Raw genomic sequence first — 17,955 nt, 5'->3', positions numbered from 1 at the left:
GACTACCAAAAGCAAAATCCGAGCTGGGAAGGCATTCAAGTGGACTGGAGGGAGTGTGTGAGGACTGTGAAGCAGGATCTAGAGAAAGCAAGATGGGTGAGAGAGAAAGAAAACTGAAGAAAGACACACCAGAACTTAATTCACACTGTCAAGATAATCCTGGGAATGGCAGTCTTAATAGTCATTCTGAAATTTCCCCCATTTCCTGCAGAAATTTCCTTCATTGTAATTTCAGGGCTATCACTAAATAACATTACATTTAGCTGCAAATTTTGTGAAAGTCAGTCTCAACTGACATTTGGAAAACATGCTATCTAAAGCACCCTTCAGTACAACTTTAGATTGCAATAAAACAGGTAATACAGGCTGACTTAGAAGAATGAAAAAGTCTCTAGTAACTCATCAGCTGATAAATGCTGAATATGAATATAAAAGTGACACACCAAAACACATGGTTTGACTCTATCCCGATCTTTCATCAAGCAATAGATTTTAATTATTTCTGAGATGGACACTCCTCTTCCTGAAGAGGGACTAGCACATGCTGTAGTTTAGGTCTAAGTTCTGGGTGTCAGGAAGTTCTGAAGATGTCAGGGTGTTTAAGAGCACCCTGGGTTCCAGTCTCAAAGAAACGTACAATACATACCACACCAAGAGTTTTCTTTAAAAGTGTTTTCTTTTCAATTTTTGTTAAAAGAGAATCCAAGAATAATGCATTCACATGTATACAGTTAAACTTTTTACTCTTGATTATGAGAGGAGACGGAGGGAAAAAAGGAAGGGAGGGAGGAAAGGAGGGAGGATATTAAAGAAGAAATCTTCCCCACTTTATGTGCTCAATACAGTTAAATACTGATTAGAAACACCTTGACAAGATGCCACTTCTATTATATCTTTTGACAAAGTGGGCATTTTACAAATTCTACTTTCTCAAATATTGCAGTTTGCCCCAGACAATTTTTCCTTAAGGCATATTTTTTCCCAAATATATATGACTCAGTTTGTCTTTCTCAGCTGTAGGTTAAATTCTATTCTTAAGGATCAAAACAGGATGTCCTAACAGTTGCATGTGTGTCCCTATATACATTTGTAAATCGTGTGTATATTTGGAATGTGTCTTTAATTTGCCATCCTGTTATTGAGAGAAGTTGGTCTTAGCCATTGACTGAAAGTTATTTTGAATCACTTATCAAAAATAAATTGCTGCTATTTGTAAAACAAATGACTAAAGGTATTAGTATCATAATGAATTTCAAGAATCAATATTGAGGAAGAGAGGTATATTTTAATATCAAAATATTGCTTTTCCCACCCCATCCAACCTCCATGTACTAAAAGACAGTTCAGGAAGCAATGGCTGCACAGATGGGTCCTTACCTCCTGCTGTGGATCTAAGGGTAAAGGTCCTGACAGGGGCATTTGCATTGCAATGCAAAATCCAAGGATGCCAGATGTAGGGCAGCTCCTTATATGTGTTTCCCAGCCTGACTCTTCTGACTCCTACCACTGTAAACTTCAGTGGCACAATCATGTTCGATGAATATTTGCTGAACAAGTAAGTGGAGACAAAATGATATAGATTCTGAATCAGATCATACAGATACCAACATTTTTCTACAGCTGGGGAAATTGCAATTGAGAAGCATAAAAGATCTGTCTGCACAGCATAACAACACAGTGATCAGGCAATCTTTATACCCAGTTGTGTTCTGATCCGTTGACTAATGAAGATTCCATGGAGTGTTAGGACACTACACCAAACTGCTCAGATACACTGCTATTTACTAGATGCATATACTGTCAGGACCTATGTTACCTGCCCAGAGTAATTCAGGATATTAATTAATACAAGGCCAGGAATCAAAGGCAAGCTTCCTGGCTTAGGGTTGTGCCTCATTATACCACAATCTCAGATCTTTTACGACTAGTTATTGCTGCATTCCATTGTCATAAACTGAATCCCCACAGTGGAGATCTGCAGAAAAATGAGTTGGCTATATCAAAACATCTCCTATTCACAAGCTGTCTTTCCAAAAGAAAGCATAGCAATAACTGTGTGCAAACGATGTGATTCAACTTTGTAGAAAATAAATTGTATTATGTAAGATAAAAGAGAAATATAAAGAACCAAAAGGAATGAAAATATATCAAAATATTATCGGGTAGTTCTGCATGGTAAATTTAAGCCGGGTGCAGTGGCACACACCTATAATCCCAATGGCACTGGAGGCTGAGGCAGGAGGATTGCAAGTTCAAAACCAGCCTCAGCAACTTAGCAAGGCCCTATCTCAATATAAAAAATAAAGGGAGAATGTGGCTCAGTGATCAAGCTTCCCTGGGCTCAATTGCTGGTACCATAAATAAAAAGAAAGAAAAAAAGGAAGGAAGAAATAAGGTCATTTTTTTCTTTTTCTTAATTTTATAAGTTTTCTAGAATGAGTATGAATTACTATTATAACACACAAAGCATGTTTTTTTTTGTTTGTTTGTTTGTTTTTTTTTTTTGTGGTGCTGGAGATCTGAACCCAGGGCCTTGTGCTTGCGAGGCAAGTACTCTACCAACTGAACTATATCCCCAGCCCAAGCATGTTATTCTTAAAATACTTAGATAAGTTTTAAATTCTACATTCAATAACTTAATGAAATTTGTTCTTCTAATACTGTTAAAACTTATAGTTTCTGCCTTGGACATTCCTTTCTTTTTTTTTTTTTAACTTTCGATGGTGCTGGTGATTGAACCCAGGACCTCATTCATGCTAGGCAATTATTCTACCACTGAGCTGGATCCCCAGTCCAACAGTCATTTTTAAATGAAGGGCAATAGTACCCTGAAACATGAAATACCCAATTTCTATGATGAGGATGCATTCAGCTCACTATGATGTGCATGTTCTACTAAAGGCTTAAAATGTTCCATGAAGGAAGGGGACTTACATAGCAGACTGACACCACTGACATAGCTGAGGCCCAAAGTGTCAGTGTGATTTTCTGAAAGCACAAACTTTTTCAGTTAATGGAAGAGATGAAATAAGAACTGATTCTTTTAACCACCTGGTCCAGTGTTTTTTCCATCACATGATGCTGCTGTGTTTTGGATGAGAATCACTGAGACTACAACAAAAACAGCACCTTAAGAAATGTACAGCAAAATGGCAAATAGATAAAACTTGTACATGGCTCACAGAGAAATGGCAAATCCAGTAAAATACCAGATTCCACTTGCAAAATGCCACTGACCTTTCTAAGAATTCTATCTAGAGAAATGATTAGATTGGATTTAGAAGAATACTTAAAGAAACTTGATTTTTATTTTAATAGTAACACAATTCAAAACTTAAATGAAAACATCTGGTTTCATTTATTTATTGATTAGAATGGCTAGAGATTCTGAGACATCAAGCATAACTCACCATTTATTTGCTATGGATATAAAGTTCCTGGCTTGAATGTAAATCTTATACTCTTGACTATACTCCTTATAGCTAATTATTCTTCATATTACCTCATGGGTCTAAAGAAAGCTTGAGGTATAGTTATTCATTAAGAAATGCATCCTTCCCACAAAATGCCTATGGGCACAATTCCCCCAAAAAGTATTTAAAAAAAAAAAAAAAAAAAAAAAAAAAAGGAAGGACTTAGTTAATTAAAATCCAGATCACTGGGACAATTGCCAATTCTGCTTTTTCCCCGGTTCCTCCCCAAATGTTGTGAACCAAACCCAAGGATGAGAGGCCACATGGCATAGTGGCAGAGGATATTTCTATTGAAGCCATGAAGTAGACCCTTTTATTAAGAGCCTGTAATTGTGCTAAATAATAGTCAAAGATTACCACAGTCAGATGAGAATCTTGAAGTTGTTCTCAATGGGATTAGACTCCCAAAACTATTCTCACTCTGCCTGGCTGTCACCAAACATCCTCTGCACACACATACACATACACCCCAAAACAAGCAAAAATATCCATAACCCTCATCCCTCTCAAAAAAGTAAGTTTAATATAACAGAGTATTAGGCACTTTCACCTCATTAATAAAAACCTTGCTATGGTTCTGTGTATCACAAAACCAAATGTAATTCTGGATGGATCTCAACAATGCACACCTCTTGGACTTTTTGCAATACACACTCCTGTTTAAAGGGGATTAATGCCTATCTTTTGTTTGTTTGTTTGTTTGTTTTAAATAGGGCATCATGTCCTAGTTAGATTCTACAATCACTGACAGATTCAGGGTACCAAACTGTGCTGTGTGTTCATTCATGTCAGGCAACACAGCATCTCAGAAAATGGGGACTTTGGAGGCCTATCCACCTCAGTTTTTATTTCATCAGATCTAGAAATAAGTTGTTAATTGCATCTGAACCAGAGATAGACATTGAGGAGAGTATCAAGTAAAGTAGTACAAATATACACTTTAGACAGCATCACAGTCTTATTTCACAATATATCTAAATTTGAAGTGGAGGAGGCAAAATCCAGAATAGACCTTCATTTATTTAGCAAACAAAGATTAAATTAATGGGGGGAAAGTGACTTGCAAATCATAACCAGCTATCATTTAACTTTAAGAAATTAAAACTAGTCAGTTCAAATACCCAGATTTTTAAAAATATGTCTGCAACCCACTTTTATGAGATAAGGGCAAATAAATAGCATTTAAAATGACAGCAGGGTTATACTTAAATAGATGACTTCCAGGTTAGGCTACTAAATTTGCATCAAGCCCAATCTCTACACTTTCCACATGTCCAATTCTGCATAATAATAATTATTATTAATAAACCCACTGAAGTTTCCAACACTAAATGTGATTTCCTAAAACACCTACCAAATAAGTCAACTACACTAAATTACATTGTATCATACCAATCACTATAGCTCATATTTTTTCTATTTTAATTAATTATAAATCAGCAAGTCACAAATAATAAGTCTAATGAGTCAAAAAAAAGTCTAATCCTGAACATTTAAAACCACACCTGTTTTGCTTACTACAAGCATAACAAGTAAAACACAGAAGAGACAGGACCACATGAATATCCAGGAAGCTACAAATGCTGCCTATCTCATCACTTGATATTATACACTAAAATATTTAAATATGTACAAAATTTTACATCTATCCAGATCTTACATCCCTCAATAAACATAAACTGTGTTTTAAGTGTAGAAATTAAACTAGTTTTTCTTATTGGGACCTTCCAGAATGTTCTGACTTTTGCCCTACCACCACCTTCCTTCACCACACACAATTTTCACCGTTGGAGACATTGCAGGGTGAGAGAGAAAGAAGAAAGAAGGAAGTCTCATGACTTCTGAAGTTGGAAAGAGGAATTAAGTTCTGAAAAGGAGAAAGAGGATGACAGTTTTGCTTAATTCAAGTATTGAGTAAATATTGTTGCTTCATAATTTTTAAAAAAGAGACACTAGTGGCTATTTTTTAGTCAACTTCTTATTTAACTTATAAAGATAAGACCATAATGTAATGAAATTTGTTCCACACACAAAAATCACTTTGCCCCTCACATTTGACAACACCCCTCACACACACCCCAATACCAAATCAGCTTTTGTGATACAGCCTTAACCCATGTCCTTAGATACCAAACCACCTGAATGCAGAAAGGAGGAGCCTTAACACAGCTAACTAGAAAAAAAGACGAAGTGGAAATTTATCCCCCTTGGTAAAATAAGTAAAACATATATTAAGGAAATGGGTAATTCAGGGAACCAGAGTACTTAAATAAATTCACAGATGTTTGTGCTGATGCCTGAACGTTTTAAAAAGGAAACAGCCTTTCATTACTTCATGAATTCCCTGCCAATTGTGAAGATGGTGGCAAAGCCTCCAGCCTTCAAGAGAAAGCCCCATTCCCAGAGTTGTCAAGTTCCCACTGTCTCCAGTTTCATGAATGTTCTATCAACTTACAGAAAAAGTTCAGGCCTGTAAACATGTCTTTTATGGTTTAGACATAAGATGTCCTCCAAAAGCTCATGTGTGAGATAATGCAAGAAAGTTTAGAGGTGAAATGATTGGGTTATGAGAGTCTTAACCTATCAGTGCATTAATTCACTTGAATGGATTAACTGTGTGGTAACTGGAGGCAGGTAAGGTGTGACTGGAGGAAATGGGTCTTTGGGTATATGCTTTTGGAGTTTACATTTTGTCCCTGATGAGTGGAGCTCTCTTTGCTTCCTAGTGCCATGTCCTGAGCTGTTTTCCTCTGCCTCACTCTTCCACCATGATGTCCTTCCTGACCTCCAGCCCAGAGTAAGGGAGCTAACCATTACTATTCAGTCCATAGATGGACTGAGACCTCCGAAACTATGAATGCCAAATAAACTTTTTCTTCTCTACAATTGCTCTAGTCAGATCTTTTGGCCACAGCAGTAAAAAAGTTGGCTAAAACAATGTCTGATATTGACCTCTCAAGCCATGATTATGATGGACACAGGAAGCTCAGATAATAACATATTCCATAATTCACAAGTCAATATTCCAAAACAATTAAAACAACACCCATTTTAATGTAGCAGCATGGAGGGAATGGCTAAAGATCCATACCTTACCATGGCCATTGCACACCTTCCACAGGAAGCTTTAACCAATTCTTTACAGTGCCAATGACTGTGGTTAAAAATCAAGTGAAAAATAGCTAAATGTGCACTCAGCAATATGATTTTCACTGTCTAAAACTTAAAAAAAAAAAAAAAAAAAACCTCAATTTTCACCCAATTTGGCTTGCCTTTCTTGCCTGTAAATTGCAATACTGCCAAGTTACAAGTTAAAGATTCTGCCAATTTTTCAGTTTTGTTAGCAAAGTCAGCATATTTTCCCTAAATGGGAAAAGTGTGTGTGTGTGTGTGTGTGTGTGTGTGCATGTGTGTGTGTGTGTGCACTTAACTCAACAACATGAGATTCTTGTTCAAAATTCACAAAATCACACACATACACACACACACACACCCTTTGTGTGTGATCATAACAGAAAATGTCAAGCCCAGATTAAACTAAGAGGAACGGGAGAAATAGTTGGTAGTTATAAATGCTGATATCCACATTCATTCACATCGTACTTCTCACTGTAGTACAATTTAGGTAGGAGTATTTACCATCCTTCTAGATCTTTTTGTTGTTGTTGTAGATGGACACAATATGTTTGTTTATTTATTTAATGTGATGCTGAAGATTGAAGCCAGTGCCTCACCCATGAGAGGCAAGTGTTCTACCACTGAGTTACAACCCCAGCCCATCCTTCTAGGTCTTTATTCTAATGTGACTCATATCACAAATGCAGTGAGGTGACTAGTTTCAGGCTCCATAAAAATAAATTTAACTTCTAGAAAAGGTCCCCAAAGCAAATTGACAGTCAAAGACGGAAGTGATAAAGGTCATGGTGGTAGAGGTCAAGGGACCCATGTAGACTCAGGGATGGGATTCTGAGCTTAAGAAGAAAACATTGAGGATGTCCTATAGTCATTAGGAACAGTAGTCACCAGTCACCTAATCAGGCTTTCTCAGACTTTGTAACTTTTTAAGAGAAGCAAAAATACTTAAATTTTTAATTGTAACTTCTGAAAAAACAACCACACTCGGATCTTTAATACCTCTCTTTCTACCCAAAGCTAGGTGAACAGTACACTTGGCAAATAACCAATGCTGATCATAAACAGTCACAGCATCATTGCAGATGAAAAGTGAAGCTCTGGCTTGAGAAATAATAACTCAAATACATTGTCCAAAGGTGTCTACCCTAGTACAGCCATTCCAGAGGGCAATTTGGCCATATGAATCAAAGGTCTTAAAAAGTAAGAATGCCAAAAGTACTAGGACACAGACATACATTCAAAGACTAAAGTATATTCAATGTAGTACTATTCATAACAGAAAAAATGGCAAATAACACAATTATTAAGAAGTTTGTCAGACAAAATACGTTACATTCTTCCATAGATTACAATGCAGAAATACAAAAATCATATTATAGAACAATATTTAACAACATAGGAAATATTCATTTATATTATTTAGTGATAAAAGCTAACAACATATTAAGATGCTATATTTGTTTCCACTACTTTATAAGATTAAAAATAAAAAATGATGACCACCAATAACAGCATTACCTTTGGGTAATGACAGGGAAAGTTAATTTTATATTGTTCCTACATTTTCATAACCAGAAAAACAATAAACTTATTTTTTAAATTATCCATGTGTGATTTAGTCATGTGTGATGATTCTCCCAAAGAAATGGTAATTTTTCCTTCTTTTTTTTTTTTTTTTTTTTTTTTTTTTTTTGTCCTGTGCTACCACTCACCCCTAAAATGCAGCCTGAATTTTTCCAGGTTTCCTGACTTCACCTGGGTTCTTTTTTTGATTAAGTAAAATGAAAACAGTCCTAGAGGAAATTGGCCTATAAGAGCCAATTGCCTCATAAGTTCACATTCAGAGAAGGCAAGTAGAACCATGAGTGGTGAAAAAAAATGGTAATGAAAATGAGCCACTAAGTAGATTATTTACCTTGGTTTTTACTGATGAAAATGTTAGTAAGTTTTCTGTTCCTCAATTAAATTTTGATTCATTTATTCCTTTAATCTTTACTACTACACAGCTCTTACGTGGCTACATATCAGGCCTGAGATACAAGGAAGATAAGTCTAGTCTTTGGTTGTAAGTCCCTCACAGTCTGCTGAATGCACAGCTGTGCTGGTGGTTTTCAGAGTGTCCCCTCTTCCTCTCCCATGCTCTTCTTCACCTATAGCAACCCTTCTTTATATATTGATCTTTTGTTAAGGTTTCATTTAAATAAAACTTTTTTACTTAAAAAAAAAAATAGTTTAGAACTCTGTGTTCTACTTATTGAATCAAGTAGATGTCCCAGAGTTGAACAGCATTCACGAAAGGTTTTAATCAAACTCAAATGGAAAAATGTTAACCAAAATGCGCCCTTCTACATATATTGTGTTATAACTTACATCATCTACATTTGCTTTGAAGATTTCCCATCAACCTTTCCCACCCATATCACACCGAATTTCTTAAGTATGTTTGGATCCTTAATCTTTGCTGGTACAATAGAATCACGATCTTGTCAATATTGTCAAGTGTTATGGGGTTGGGGTTTTTTAGACCACATGATTGTATCCAAGTGGTCTAGCTCTTTTCCCACCTGCTGGTTTCTTAAGACTAAGCAGCTTCTTTAAAATGAAGAATCAGTCCCTACCTCCAGAAAATCTGACTCTACAAAAGAGGATTCTATGTTTTTAACAAGTTACCCGAATGTCTTTCAAGTTCAACACTGTTAGGTAACAAAGTTTCTAGCTTCACAGAGGAGGCTCAGAATATTGTTAAATCTAAAGAGACCTTGAGCATCTGTTACAGCACATTTTTATAATTTACCTATTTATATGTCTCTTTCACCCACTAGACTTGGAGTTTCTCTTTGGACAAGGAGATTGCCATAATCCCTGTATACACAGAGAGGATCTGTTCAATTCTTCTGGGTCTAATGTTTGATGTTAAGTTCACTAATAAAAAGGCAATGATAATTCATCAATATCTAGGAGGGGTTTTCTTTCCCAATAAATAGATCATTATAACAAACCTGTTAATAAGGTTTCCTATTTTTTTCTCCCATAAGACTAACTTAAACTAAATAACTAAAAACAGTTTTAAAATCTTTCTACAGTGTTTTTGGATTTTAAGAGTGCTTCATGAGATGAATGGGAAACAAATAGTTAGCCAGCTGTTTTAGTTGAGGAAACAGACCAACTAGGGATAACATGACTAACAAGTACTCACAATTTTTAATATTTTCATAGTCAAGGAGGTGGTGTGGTATGGTGAGAAGAACTTAAGTCTTTATGCTGGGTTTGAACTGGAGTTCTGCCATTTAAAGGCTGTGTGATCTTGAACAAGCTATTTAATTTTTCTAAGCCTCAATCTTTTGTATATGTTCTGTACATTCAGGGACAGACAGCAGACTAGTCTGAAAGATTAAATGAGTCTAGTAGACTGTTCAGCACATGGTGGGAGCGGATTAAGCCTTTGTTTCATTCCTTCCTGATATGCTCTCTTCAGTAGCAAGGACTCAGTTTGTCTTAATTAATGTCATATCCTCAGCACACAGAACAATCCCAAGCAGATTACTGAAATGATTGATTGATTTAATGGTATAATTCTAGGATTTAAAAAAAGTTTCCCTTTTATCTATGAAATTTTGTCAACTTATCAAGTTAGAATATTACCATAATCCCTCCCCCAAACACAAAATTCAGGTGTCCTACATGTAAAGAGAGCCACCTTCAATCACAACATAGGGAAAGTGACCTAGAACTGCAAGTTAGAAAATCAAAAGAACTACCACTTAAGTGTTGAGTCTAGACTCCCATGTGTTTTGTACAAAACTAATGGCTACGCATCTCTTCGTTTTGAAAATTTTCTAGCCAACAATGGGAAAGAGAAATTAATAGTGTTCTGTGAATTCAACTTACATAAAACATTCCTGGTGTCCTGATTATTTTATTCTCCTTATTTTTTTAAATATTTTTCCATATGGATTTAAATTTCTCTATTGTGAATCTCTTAATATGACTTTCTTTTTTTAGGACCATCATCCAATGGGTTGAAGGGACTCCTGGAGAAGAGTGAAGAAAACACTTGCCCAAGGTCAGAATTTCTGCCACTTACTCAACTCTCATAACCTCACTGAGCCTCAGTTTCCTGATCTATAAAATGGTATAAAATACCTATTTCTTGTATTTGTCATGAGGGTTAAAGGAGACGATATCCATGAAGTGCCTAGGAGACACTAGGAAACAATAAGCACTCCTGTCCCCACTAAACTGCTATAAAGGAACGCTGTAGTTCTAGTCAAAAATAGTATGTCTAAATAGTTTCATAATTATCATGACATCAAACTAACACTTTTTTTAGTCATTGCAAGACCTTTCTTTTTTCTCTTGAGCACAGAGTTACTGACTTATGGCATATCTGAGCCTCAGAAATGTGAAAGCTTCATTGTTTCCAGAGAGGATTTTGAATACTAACCAGCTAAGGGCCATAAGCAAGGCCCTTCATGGCTGGGCTTACTGGCACATGCCTGTCATCCCAGCTACTTCAGAGGTTAAGGCAGCAGGATCACAATTGCAAGGCCAACCTGGCAACTTAGCAAGACCCCATCTCAAAATAAAATACTAAAAGGGCCGGTGATATAGCTCAGTGGTAGAGCACCACTGGGAAAAGAAAATAAAGGCCCTTCATGAAAGTCTTCTCTTTCCTATCAGTGTTCTCCCATATTTCCCCAATTTACTTTGAGTTAAATGACCCCAGCCTATGACCTGGCTTTAAAGTGTATCCTGTCTGCTGCCCTCTATGTTCCAGGGATGCTGATCACCTAGTATTTATTTCTCTGTGTCCTCCACTGGATGATAAATTCTGTGAGGATGGGACAGTGTCTTATTCACTAAGGTGTAATCTCAAATGCCAATTCTCTAACTGTAGCATTTTCTATTAGATGGGTTTTCTTCAAATTGGTTTTTAGGGGTGTGTGTATATTACGTCTGAACTATTGATTATATGGGTAGAATAAGGATCGACACAAGTCCTGGCAAGGAAACATTAACTACCTTAGTAACAGTGACTCCTTTCCATTTTTACACTAGGAAAGTCTAGGGACTCAGGTCCTATGCAGCACCACAGCCTACTGGGCTTCATTTCCTGTGTTACCACAATGAAGGCCTCAGGATGAACTGCTCACCCATGATACTCTCCCTCAGGTCCAGGCTACTCTCCGCAGCAGTCTTTCTACTCCTAGGACAGGTCCTCTGCTTTCTGTGTTCCAGGGTATTGAACTTCGTAAACAGGCATACTGACTTGGCCCTGGATGTGAGCATCTATCCATTTTCCTGGCATCTTTTGCTTCTTTCTCTATGGGGAAAAAATATTGGATTGTAAATTCTGTGAGCACAAGGAATGTTTTGTTTACTAATGGATTCTTATGTCTTACATACAACAGTCTCTCAATAGATAATGTATCTGTTAACTGAATTATTTCCTTTGGGCATAATTTAAAAACAAAACACTTGACTAAAGAGTAAATGGGAAGCAAATGAGAAAGAAGCTTAAATACAAATTCAGCCAGAGAATAGACTTCTGAATCTAATGTGGTCTCCAGGGGCTCTGGTCTTGTCCTACTCCACCTTTATCCCACTTTTCCTCCCTGCCTTCTTAGCTTCAGGCCTCTTTTTCACTGGGAGAAAGCTGCCCTAATTCCCTCATTCCCATCCTTCTACCTAAGGTCCCTGTCCTGTCCCCTGGACATTTTCATGTGTCTTTGCAGGCCATGTGGGGCTCTCCCTCCCAAATAAGCCAGGTAGGCCTCTCACTGCAATGTTAACACTCTTTCTGCAGGAAAGCCCACCTCCCCCACCCAGCACAGCCCAGAACCTCTCTTCGCAGGACCAGGAGTATAGGAGCACACAGTATCCCAAAAGGAGGCACATACCTGGGATGGATCCTTAGTAGACCTATAATCCACCCTTTCTCTGTGTGAGCCCTCACTTACAGGAGAAAAGAAGTCTAAAATCACTTCTACGGCCAAAAATAGGGACATGATTCTAAGAATGCAGTTGGCCTTGAATTCACTGATTGCAGATTTGGGAAACTTGGGTAATTCTTTTCTGGTCAAAGAAGAAACCTGAGCTAACCCCTGCCCACAGGCCACTGGGGCCTGGAAATACCCTTACGAATTCTCAACGTCTAGGCCGGTGCCTGAGGCTTCCAGGCCATACAGGCTGAGTCTCTCTGTGAGGGGTAGGCCCGCCGGAGGGACTGGACGACCTTGGCCAGACTGTATCTGACATCCAGAAAGCGGAGGCCGCTGCACCGCCTTAGCTGGGAGCACTGGGTCCAGCAAAGTTTCTCTTCGCCCAAGCAGCAAGCTACGTAGCTTCTGGGACCCTCGCTCCGCTCCCAGTGCTTCCAGCCGACTAGCCAAGACTGGCAAGATCCACGACGAGGACAGAGTTCCCTCCCGCCCCTCATTCCTTCCCCGCCAGACTTGCCTGCGTTACGCAGCTTGGAGAAACAGTTTTCCTTGCGCGCCCCTCGTTTCTGGCTGAGCCGCCCAAACGCCTCCGGCTTTGCTGCTGCGCTGGTGCCCCCGTGGGTTTCCCTCCGCCGCCGTCCCTCTGGGCCCCTGGCTGGGTCGCGATGACGTGCTTCTCGGTGCGAGGCCTGGCCAGGACACAAGAGGTCCGAGGAGCCGCGACCTGCTCCGACCCCTACACATCCAGATGGGAGAGCCCTTGGAGTTATTCCCGGGCCGCAGGGGTAGGGTACAGGTTGGGGGCTCACCTCAATTGTCAGTTTGCAAAAAATAACGTGCCTTGGTGGCGTTGATGCCAGGACCCCACCGAAGGCAAGCGATTGCTTCCTTGGTCCCTTCAGGAGTGGCGTCCAGTTTGAGTAAAACACAGTAATTCACAACTTTCGCACTCTAAAAGAACTCTGAGGGGCGCCGGCCTGAGCCCCAGACAGCTGCTCCGGCATCGGCTTGAAAGTTTTTTGCTTTTTCAATTCTGATATGGATGTGCGGCGCTGAACTTACTGTGACCTCCGCGCTGCGCACTCTGCTCTGCGCGAGTAGGAACCCGGCGCGGGACTCAGGAGGATTCACACTCGCACCCGGGTCCTGAAAACCACTGGAATGGAGGGCGGGGATATATTTGTAGTCGTTCGTGTATGATGTATTTTTCTATAACAAGCTAAACAGACCTCAAGAGAGGAAAGCCCTGATCCTGAAGCCACCACCGCGCTCCTCGGTCTGTCCACAGATTTCCTAAGGGCGTTGATGTGAAGAACATATCGAAGCTCCAAGTTCTTATCACGTACGACGCGTACGTGCTACACTTGGGGGTGCAAGAGAGGTGAACACACGCATTGCACCTCCGCGGGAGCCAGGTACTGATTAGGTGCGATTCTTCTGTTCTTCCTGAAGGGCACCTGGCTCCAGGGAGCTGAGACCTGCCGCACACACGAGGTCACCCTACGTGACCGGCCTCGTCATTTGGAAGGAAAAGAGAGGGAGGTTTTTTTTTTTCTTTTTTCTTTTTCTTTTTTTTTTTAACAGTTTTTGGCAGGAAAGCCTGTACGTGGAGGTAAACTGCGTGTATGCTCTATTTAAAGAGCAATGCGAAGTTGCCAGGAAACTTGCTTCGTGTCTGTTTACTCCCCGCAAATGGGCCCCAAAGAAAACAAGCTGGTGACCAGGCGCGATTTGCGAAGTCGCTCCAGGCAACTTTATTCTCCAGCGACTCTGCACCCAAGGCAGGAGGAGCTGGTAGGTGGGTTTTCTCCACCCATGGGTGCTACAAACTTTCTCCATTTTCTTATTTTTTTAAAAGAAAAAATGAGCACAAGTTTCTCTCAAAATAGTTGAGTAGCTTCAAGATAAAATTTGCGCTATGAAGATATGAGGTCGAGATACATCAGTATGTGGGCGAAGGCTGCTGTAGCAGAAACGCTAGAAGTGAGCAACAGCCCACAAATTTCGTTTTTACTGTAGAAATTGGGAAACGGAATCAAATAGTAATTGTTGCCTATTACAACCACTGAAAAATTCGAATTAACTTAATGTGTTTCGGATTTATATGTATGTAATCACCATACTTTTTATTTTTTCTAGCTATTTCCATTAAGTTTTAATACGCTATTAAAGTTCCCTGGATAAATTTTGTGAGTTTCTAAGTGAGTGGAGATTACATGAACCAGAGCGAAGTTTGAGCATAATTTCTTTAGCCACTGGGAAGTCTGTATCTCCTGCCAAATTTTCCAAGAATAGAGAGGGGTAAAAAAGAGAGAGGGAGACTAAACAATCCTTGAGCACCTACAATGTGTGGGCACCCTGATAAGACTAACTTTATATACACGTTTCACATTAATAATTGCCTATCAATAAGAGCTCTTTAACAAAAAAACCTAAAATCTCCATCTTCTGCATTTAGACCTCATATGCATAGCTTTCATAATTTCATTTTATTTGCAAGAATTTCGTTTTTATTACTTCCTTCTTTGAAGTGACAGGACAGTCAAGGTTAATGGGGAGAGTCATGTCTAATGATAACAAAGTCTGTTTTGTTTAACTGATTACATCGTTTAATGTTAATCCTCGTCTGGGGGGAAAAAGTGAAGGTGTGACATAGCACATGTTAAATTTCTCCTAACCCTTTAAGTCCCTGTAAAAACAAATTCCTAGAATTGTTTGGCAGAAGAGGAAACTTGTAACTGGAAGAGCACCATCACTGAACTCGATAAGCCAAAAAAAAAAAAAAAAAAAAAAAAAAAAAAAACAAAACTTTTTTTTGGTCTCTGTGCATCATCAAAGGAACTGAAAATGTGACCTGTTTTGCGAGGGCTATGCGAACTCTTGCGGCTTATATTGACCGTTGATAGAAGCTGCCTAAGACTACAGGGCTATATATGTTGTAATGGATACAATGTCATGGATGGCCGAAGTTGAGGGGTTGGGGGTAGGTTGACAGCTAGTTTAGAAGGAAGGAAAGGAGAGGAAAGAGAATACGGCCAGGAGTTGCAGCAGGCAGGTAAATCATCAAAAACTCAGTTCCTGAAACTAATGAAAAAAACAATCTCACTATAGTCCAGAGGGGAAATGTTCTCTGACGCAAGCCTGATGGTGATTCTATTTGTCCGGTTTGGTTTTTTTTTTTTTTTTTTTTTTTCCAGACTATCAAAAAAGTTATTTCGAGATTCAGCCAAATGTTTTGACTGGGAGATCGAAAACGCGACGAAGCGTTTCCTGCTGTAACGCCCGGTGAGTGGCGGGCCCCAGGGCTGAGCGCGCCGCCAGTCGCGCGCTGCCCGCATGGGGCTGCTCAAAAGGACGGTCCCCGCGGTCCTGGTTGAGGCGAGCACCCGAGATCCGCGGCCGGGACTGCTGGGGTTCCACGTGGAGACTAACTTTAAGCCTTCCTTGGGAGGAACACCCTTTGGGGCTTGTTTTGGAAGGGGAAATGGGTGCAGCTCCCTGCGAAACTATCAAGATCGCTTGACAAACTTGGAAACTCTGGGACGTTCTAAACTGCGCTTCCCTACTTCCCGAAGTTCCTTGCTACCTACTTTACCAGTGCTCAATGACTACTGGCCAACGGGTGCTACTTAAGATGATTTTTTTTTCCACATTGACTAGAGAAACTATGCCGCGGGTTCCGAAGGCGACTTGCAGACCTCAGCGGCCCGGGCTCGGCATGGCGTACTGCCCGCCCCTCGCTCCCGCCCAGCCCTGCTCCGGGAGAAGCCCGAGGGGGAGTATCTTCTCCTCTGGCCAGAACTCGGTGCCAAGGCGCTCTCCTGACATAACCCTGTCCAGGGGAGCCGACACGCTCAATAACCAGTTAGGCTCCTCTGCTGCCAGTCCCATCCCCATTCCGTCCAGCGTCTTCCTTGGAACCAGCCCCCTATAACAGAAGCTCTCGCCTCACATCTCACCTCGCTTCCAGTTTTGCTGGCCCCATTCCTGGCTCCCGTACCCCTACCCTGCTTCTCCCGTGGGTTAGGGTTGAACGCTGGCACCACTCCCTCCGCCCACCCCACCGCGCCATTTTAACCCGTTGGAGGTTTTCCCGGGCGATGGGGCGGGAAACAGAGAAGATCCATCTTCCTCAACTCTCCCCACCCTCTAGCTCCCGCCTGGGTCTCTCCTGAAGCAGCCTGGAGGGGATTGTGAAACAACCCAGTAGTGGGCGGGGGTGGGGGGACACGCTACCTCCGGACTGGGGAAACTTTGGCAAAGTCTCGGGAACACTTGTGCTCCCCCAGGATAGTTCCCTTCGCATCACGGCGAGAGTGGGGTGTCCGAGTTTCTTGGCACTGACTGCAAAGAGCCGCTCCCTTTCCCCAGCGCCTTTAAGGACATCTGATCTGCAGTCTCAAACTTTCTCCTCCGGTCGAAAAGCTTCCTCAGGCCGCTGCGAGCGACCCCAGGCGAGGCCCGGAAGGGAGCGCACTGGTGTGGGGTTAACCCAAAGCCTGGCGCCCAGAGGTCGGCTGAGGCCCTGCGGGTCGAGGCCAGGCGTGCTATTTGCAAGAGGGAGCCCCAGGGGACCCGCGCGGGACGCATAGCCGCAGCTGAAACAGGCGTTCCCTTTTCCAGATCATGTTCCTCATAAAATCTAAAGCCAGATGCATCGCTTGGGCATGTTCCCATTTCACCGCGAAAGGGACAGATTTGTTTCCAAACTGAACTCCAAATCGAGGTTTATGTTGCGGGATCCAGTGGCGTGAGCAAGGCTGAGGCTTTCGATGGCTCTGGGGATGTCCGGAGTGGATAACGTTTGGGGGAATAAAGTCTGAACCTAGCTCAGGCAAAGCATCATTTATGAACGCATAGGCTTTTAAGGGAGGCGGGTGTGGGATAAAAACCACAGGGTTTTCAAAGACTTGAGTGTAATTTTTGTTTAAGAACTAACTTCATAATTACAGATGCTCGGTTTAGAAAGATAACCCGATGGAACCTGTTTCACAAAAATATGCTACAAGGGGGAAGACTCAGCAAGAAAAGTGAGAAAAGTAGCCACACATGAAAATAAAGCGCGAGCACAGTGATCGCAGGCATTTTCAGCCTGATGAGTCAAAAACAGCTTTTGCAAAGTTTTGTTGTTGTTTTTAATGGAAGGGTTTTTCTAAAACAGAGAGTCTAAGGGTCTGTTTCACCTGTAGCTTGCCTCTCCAACATATAAAGAAATCTGGGTGGAATGGGCCGTCCTTTTTACAGTTAGGACTTTCTGTTATTTGCCGTTGTGGTAAAGAGGGGAGGAATGAAAACCAACAGGGTTAGTTTGGGAATGACTACTGACTGTTACCGGCAAAACCTTAGCAGGAAACCAAGGCTGCCTTCCCGAGGTTCACACAAGAGAACTCCCTTCTGCAGCTTTG

The sequence above is a fragment of the Sciurus vulgaris genome (genome assembly GCF_902686455.1).
Source record: "Sciurus vulgaris genome assembly, chromosome: 4".
In the NCBI taxonomy this organism is placed as follows: domain Eukaryota; kingdom Metazoa; phylum Chordata; class Mammalia; order Rodentia; family Sciuridae; genus Sciurus; species Sciurus vulgaris.
Note: the sequence above shows the minus strand (reverse complement) of the source record.